We start from the raw sequence: 7,586 nt of genomic DNA, 5'->3' as shown, positions 1-7,586 counted from the left end.
GAATGGGAGGCTGGCCATGAGAGCATTGGAATAATTGAGTCTGGAGATGACAAAGGCATAAATGAAGGTTTCAGCAGCAGATGGACTGAGGCAGGCGATGTTATTAAGGTGCAGGTACGTAGACTTTTGTGATATGAGATTAGAAACTCTGCCCAGTGTTGAACAGGATGCCAATATTGTAAATGGTCTGGTTCAACCTGAGACAATGGCTAGGGAGAGGGATGAAATCAGTGACGAGGATACAGAGATTGTGTCGGGGGCTGAAGACAATGGTTTTGGTCCTGCTAATGTTTAACTGGAAGGAATTATGGCTCATCGAGCTAATTCAAACTATCCTTGTTTTATTTGGTACTATTACGAACAGCGAGCAATTCGTTTATTTTACATTAAAAAGACTTGCATTTCTATAGCGCCTTTCATGACCTCAGGTCGTCCCAAAGCATTTTACAGCCAATGAAGTATTTTTGAAGTGTAGTCAATGTTGTAATGTGGGAAACGCAGCAGCCAATTTGCACACAGCAAGCTCCCACAAACAGCAATGTGGTAATGACCGGATAATCTGTTTTAGATGTTGATTGAGGGATAAACATTGACTAGGACACCAGGAATAACTCCCCTGCTCTTCTTCGAAATAGTGCCCATGGGATCTTTTACATTTGCCTGAGAGAGCAGACTTTTTAAAATGGGTTCCATCTGGAATGGGGAAATGGAAAGGCAGATATTTTGAGAACAATAAAAAGAAGGGCCACAAATTTAACGTAGAAATTTTCACAGGAAATTGAGGTAAAGTTGTAGCACCTGGGTTAGACGCTTATTTCTATTCAGGGGAAGAATAAAGATCAAATCAGCAACATGATTCATGAGCTTGGCAGTTACCTCAAGTAAGTGGACAGCCAATGCCCAGAACACTGTGAGATAGCAAATACACTTTCACTTCTTCTTTGCTGTTTACATAAACTGAAGTCAGCCAGAAGTTAAAAGCTCCCAGTAATCGCTAGCTCTGTATTGATTGTGAGGAATGACATTACTGTCATTTTCACAGCCAATATTACCGTGGGTGGTAGATACCAATTAATTTGTTGAAATGAGAGAAGAGGATTAGCCTTTCCTCCCCATGTTATCATCCTTGACACCTACAGCAGTTAAATGAGCAATATTTCCCAATTTCAGCATCTTATATTAAGTTATTGATTTTGGGTCCAGGTTAGAAAGTGGCAAACAGCCATGAATAATAGCAATCTTCAATAATCAGTTGCTAGAAAATTCACAAAGGTGTCTCAGAGGTGATTCATCTTTCCATTCTTTGTCTCAATTTGTCTCATGCTTCTTACAGTCTGTGCGCTGGCTCCTTTTCAGTACTTAACATCTCGAGAAAATCTGCAGAGTGTAAGCATTCCAGTAGTGTGTCACGTTGTTGTACCAACACACTACAAAGAGCATTGGAAGAAAATAGGATCACGTCTTTGAATCCCCAATTAAATCGGGAGGGTAGCACCACTGCCACCTCTCATAGACACTGCTGAACCCTACGAGGGTGTCCCAGTGTCTTGAGGTGCTTGCCCAGTAATTACTGTTGTCAGTATTAGTGGATGAATGCTTAACGCATTTATTTGACATTCTTCTGTTTGCTATTTTAATACAGGTGTTAATCCATTTATTTTAAATGGGTTAGCGCCTCCACTAAAATGGCAGACGGATGATTCTCATAAAAATGCGTTTCGTACTCTCTCTCCTTTTCCTCTTATTTGTCCTGTCTCATTCTTATATAATCATTTTCTAACTCAACTTCTTCCCTTCCTTCTTTCTCAATTTTTCATTCAGTTTTTTTCCCCCTCTGCCCTGCTTAAAGGCTTTTGATAAAAGTTCTACTCAAAATTAAACTGAAAGCTGTGGATTCAGGGTAAGCCCTGTGAACGGTTAAGTAACTGGCTGAAGGGTAGGGAACAACAAGTCTTCATTAGAGGAGTTATGTTAGAGTACGGGGAGAAACTGAGCGGGGTATATCAGGGCTCAGTGGGACCACCATTGTTTCTAATTTATATGAATGGCCTGGATTCAGAAACTCTATTGCAAAATGGCCACATTTGCAGATAATACCACACTAGGAGGCAGCTCTGAAATTACAGAATGATTTGGACAAAGAATGCAGAACAGTGGCAGATGAAATTCAATGCCTACAATTGTGAAGTGTTACACATAAGAAGGAAAAATAGATGAAACACAAACTCCACAAATGGTTTGAAATAGCTAAGAATGAAGCTGAAAGAAACCTAGGAGTCCTTGTAGATGCAGCGCTAAACATGTCCAACCAATGCAGAGCAGTAATCAACAAAGCTAATAGGATGTTGAACTACAATAGCCAAAGCCATAGAATATAAGCCAGAGAAGGTAATGATCAAACTGCACAGTGCTCTGGTCAGACTGCAACTTGAACACTGCATCCAATTCTGGTTGCCAAGCAACAAGAGAGACATTCAAAATGCTGGAGGCAGTACAGAGAAGAGCTATGAGTCATATCTCTAGTGCCAGAGGCCTGAGTTATGAGGACGGGCTTTGGGTTTTACAACCTGAACAGGAGGCTTCTGAGATCTTGTAGAAATATAAAAGATTATTACATAGATTTACATGGAATATACAGCACAGAAACAGGCCATTCGGCCCAACCAGTCCATGCCGGCATTTATTCTCCACTCAAGCCTCCTTCCATCTTTCCTCATCTAACTCTATCAGCATAACCCTCTATTCCCTTCTTCCTCATATGCTTATCTAGCCACCCTTTAAATCGATCTACACCATTTGCCTCAACCACTCCTGGTGGTAGTGAGACCCACATTCTCACCACTCTTTGGGTAAAGAATTCCCTATTGGATTTCTTGGTGACTATCTTATATTGATGGCCTCTAGTTTTGCTCTTCCCCATAAGTGGAAACACTCTTTGTGTGTCTACTCTATCAAAACCTTTCATATTATTAAAGATTTCTATCAGTTCACACCTCAGCCTTCTCTTTTCAAGAGAAAAGAGACCCAGCCTGTTCATCCTTTCCTGATAGGTATAACCTCGCATTTCTGGTATCATCCTTGTAAATCTTTTTTGCACCTTCTCCAGTGCCTCTACCTCCTTTTTATAATATGGTGATCAGAACTGCACACACTACTCCAGGTGTGGTCTAACCAAGGTTCGATACAGGTTTAGCATAACTTCTCTACTTTTGAATTCTATCGCTCTAGAAATAAACCCTAGTACTTGGTTTGCTTTTTAATGGCCTTAATTAATCTGTGTCGCTACTTTTAGTGATTTGTGTATTTTTACTCCCAGATCCCTTTGCTCCTCTACCTCATTTAGATTCTTATTTTCCAAGTAATAGGTGAGTTCCTTATTTTTCTTACCAAAATGTAATACCTCACAATTATCTGTGTTGAAATTCATTTGCCAATTCTATGCCCATTCTGTAAGTTTATTAATGTCTTCTTGTAATTTGTTGCTGTCCTCCTCAGTATTGACTATTCCCCCACCCCCCCCCCCGCAATTTGGTGTCAACCGCAAATTTAGAAATTTTGTTATTGATTCCAAAGTCTAAATCATTACTATGAATTGTGAACAGAAGTGGTCCCAACACTGATCCTTGTGGGACCCCACTTCCCACCTTCTGCCACCATTTACTCCTACTCTCTGCTTTCTGTCTTGCAGCCATTGTTAAAGGTACAAAAATGTTAACCCGGAATATTATTTTAAATTAAAACGTGGGAGTAGAACTAGGGGATGCAGGTTCAAACTAGTAAAACTACTTTTTTTTATTTGTTCGTGGGATGTGGGCGTCGCTGGCAAGACCAGGATTTATTGCCCATCCCTAATTGCTCTCGAGAAGGTGGTGGTGAGCCGCCTTCTTGAACCGCTGCAGTCCGTGTGGTGAAGGTTCTCCCACAGTGCTGTTAGGGAGGGAGTTCCAGGATTTTGTCCCAGCGATGATGAAGACACGGCAATATATTTCCAAGTCAGGATGGTGTGGAACTTGGAGGGGAACTTGGAGGTGGTGGTGTTCCCATGCACCTGCTGCCCTTGTCCTTCTAGGCGGTAGAGGTTGCAGGTTTGGGAGGTGCTGTCGAAGAAGCCTTGGCGAGTTGCTGCAGTACATCTTGTAGATGGTACACACTGCAGCCACGGTACGCCGGTGGTGGAGGGAGTGAATGTTTAAGGTGGTGGATGGGGTGCCAATCAAGCAGGCTGCTTTGTCCTGAATAGTGTCAAGCCTCTTGAGTGTTGTTCGAGCTGCACTCATCCAGTATTCCATTACATTCCTGACTTGTGCCTTGTAGATGGTGGAAAGGCTTTGGGAAGTCAGGAGGTGCGTCACTCGCCGCTGAATACCCAGCCTCTGACCTGCTCTTGTTGCCACAGTATTTATGTGGCTGGTCCAGTTAAGTTTCTGGTCAGTGGTGACCCCCAGGATGTTGATGGTGGGGAATTCGGCGATGGCAATGCCGTTGAATGTGTGGTGGTTAGACTCTCTCTTGTTGGAGATAGTCATTGGCTGGCACTTGTGTGGCGCAAATGTTACTTGCCACTTATCAGCCCAAGCCTGAATGTTGTCCAGGTCTTGCTGCATGCGGGCATGGACTGCTTCATTATCGGAGGAGTTGCGAATGGAACTGAACACTGTGCAATCATCAGCGGATATCCCCACTTCTGACCTTATGATGGAGGGAAGGTATCAGGAAATTCTTTGTCACATATAGAGTGATCAACATGTGGAATAAACTTCCAAATAAAGTAGTGGGGGCAAAAACCCTGGAAACATTTAAGAAACGATTCAACACTACATTGGGGAGACATGAGGATCTCTCTAGATGGATGAATTTAGATAGGCCGAATGGCCTTCCTCATCTGTACTTATCTTGTCATCTTCTGTTCCCAGGACCTCAGAAGTGTGGAACTCCCTACCTCCTCTATAATCTACAGGTTTTTTAAACTCACGCTTGGGTGTCACATAGCCATGATGCTTGTTCCATTAAAAAGATCAACACGGCGAGATTCCCAATTCACCCAGTTCTCAGAAGAAGGCCTTGAGCTGAGGCAGGTTGTGAGGGTACAACTGATGGTTTGGTTGAGCCCAGGCTCACCTCCTAACAGAAGGATATAGAGTCGACATTGGTAGGTGGACGTATCTCAACCGCCCGGTCATTTGCGGATGGTGAATGGCTCAAGCAGACTTTAACTGAAGGGACAAACAGTAAGACATAGCTGGAAAAAAAAAATCACTGGAATTTATTGCATTAAATTTAACGTCATTAGATGGACAGAAAGCACATTACACAGCAGCATATCAGAATCCTCTCTATTAGGGAAATAACAAAAGAACCTCATGCATTTTTCTACAGTGCTGTATGACCTCTAGATTACAGAATGTCATGAGAGCTGTGTTCATTAGAGGCTTCAACAGCGGTTACAGATTATGTAACACTGTACGAGTAATGCTAAGCAGTAGAAGTGAGCTATTGCACATTATATTAATTAGCTTAATTACTGCAAGATTTGCTGAAGGAAGTTGTGATTGTACAATATCTTGAATGGGTCATTGTGCAGTTTCTGAACCACATCAATGAACTGATCACAGCCCAGGCTGCAGAACCCTCGGCAAAGATGCCGCTTTTTCAGTAAGCCGAGTGGTATTTTATTGAATTATTTTTTTGCTGACAGGCAGTCGCTTAGATCTTTTGGAGCACAGCTTACTGGTCTCATCAGCAGAGGGAACAACGCAACAACAACAACAACAACAACAAAATCACAACAGCCTAAGACTCTGAACCGTTGAGCTGTGTGAGGCTGGCGCTGTATAAAGGCTTGGTCAGGCCCTTACAATAGGGTCCAGAGACCCCGACCACCTGTGCCCCCTTGGCACATTTGTTGCTCCATGTGCCTTTGGGCCTCCATTCATGGCCAGCCTGGCTGTGTTGACGGGGCTGGGATCCATTGCTGTTCACTGCCATTTTCTTGCTCCTCCCCAACAAAAGGAGGGAAAGGGAATACTTTTAGGGGGCAAGGTTGTAACAGCATCAAAAGCCCTCTTAAAATGTAACAATTTATTAGAACTGCTGGCCCTATAGTTTTTTTTTTGCTCTAATCCTTATTTTTTTAGCTTTGGAATTCCCTTCCTGAACCTCTCCGCCTTGCTACCTCTCTCTCCTCCTTTAAGAGGCTGCCTAAAACCTACCTCTTTGACCAAGTATTTGGTCACCTGTCCTAATGTCTCCTTCTTTGGCTCAGTGTCAGGTTTTGTCTAAATACACTCCTGTGAAGCGTCTTGGGATGTTAAAGGCACTTGTATAAAATTGCTGCTGTTGATTCACAAAGAGAGGAGGAAGGCAAATGAGGTGGATAGAACGGTACTCACTGGCGGAGTGAAAGGCCAAGTGGCCATTCTTGTAGATGACATGGCAGACACATGTGGAACCATATGTCATGAAGCTGACCAGCTGGTGCCAAGAAAGTTTATGTGAACCACACTCATGCAATCTTCTCTGTTTCTGGCCATTTGCCGATTAAACAATGCTGGCGTTGAAGCCGTTGTTGTAACGAGCACCATCCCACAAGAGGAGAAAAATGAAGATTTGCTCAAAGAATCAGGTGATCGATCCTTGCTGAGGCAACCTGAAGAACTCACAACAAAGAATCTTTGTCTTATCTGTACGGCCCTGTTCCCCACTGAGATTCAGCATTGCTGCGTTGTTCGGGTCTGAACATTGCTCCGCTGCATTTCTGGGAAACACATCATATTATTTTAATGGAATTGTTACAGATTCTGCTTAAAAGGGGCCACTGGTGTATTATTAAATTGTATAAAATGACATCCATACTTGCAAGTTGAAGGCATGCAAACATAACTATTTCAAACATCACGGACTGAAGTTTATTTCTCGCCTCTTCGCTTTGTTTCCAGAAAACAGACCTGGTATGGAAAAGATAGCAGGAATCTGCGTTTTTATTCTGTCAGAAATGTAGGCCTAGAAATTCAGTGCCCTTAGCACCGATTTTGCGGCGCTAGAGGGTCTAGCGCTGCAATTGGCGCCGGTTCCTAAATTGCCTGGCGCCCTTCCGCGGCGGTAGACCGGTAGCGCTGCGCCGGCACCGATGACGTCATCGGTGTGCGCAGCGTCCCGGTTGCCGTGGTAACCCGGCCCCAAGCCGAAATTCAGTTGCGGCCGCCTCGCCAGTGGCAGCCGCAACTAAGACTCCGGCAAACGAGTGTTGCCGGAGTCTGCGCCGGCGCTTTAAGGAGGCGCGGCGGCCGGCCGCTTTCCCGCCGGCCGCCTGCCCGCAGCTCCCTCCCCGGACTTCTCCCCACCCCCCCCCCCGGAACAGATGCAAGCCCGGCACTTGTCCGAGGTGCCGGGCTCATTTTTGAAGAGATTTGCGCGGGCCGCGGCCAGGTGCAGGCAGCTCCTCCTTAACGGAAGGAGGAGGCCTGCACTTCCCGAGCCTGCCGCACCGCAGCGGGCGCCGCAGCGCCGGAATAGCGCCGCAATGCGGCGCGTTGCGCCAGTTTTCAGGCGCTAAAACCCTTCAGTAGCACCGGCAGCCGCTTGGGCGC

At 44.7% G+C, this 7,586-nt stretch overlaps 1 pseudogene; it reads left to right on the top strand.

Moving 5' to 3' along the window:
- Window positions 1-205: 205 nt before the first annotated feature.
- On the top strand, window positions 206-6,704 carry LOC147105868 (ribose-phosphate pyrophosphokinase 2 pseudogene; annotated as a pseudogene).
- Window positions 6,705-7,586: the final 882 nt, after the last annotated feature.

Source organism: Somniosus microcephalus, chromosome 17 (genome assembly GCF_052327205.1).
Source record: "Somniosus microcephalus isolate GS21.2 chromosome 17, FLI_Smic_1.0, whole genome shotgun sequence".
Classification (NCBI taxonomy): Eukaryota; Metazoa; Chordata; class Chondrichthyes; order Squaliformes; family Somniosidae; genus Somniosus; species Somniosus microcephalus.
The sequence above is the reverse complement of the archived record's forward strand: the minus strand, read 5'-3'. Positions and strand labels throughout refer to the sequence as shown.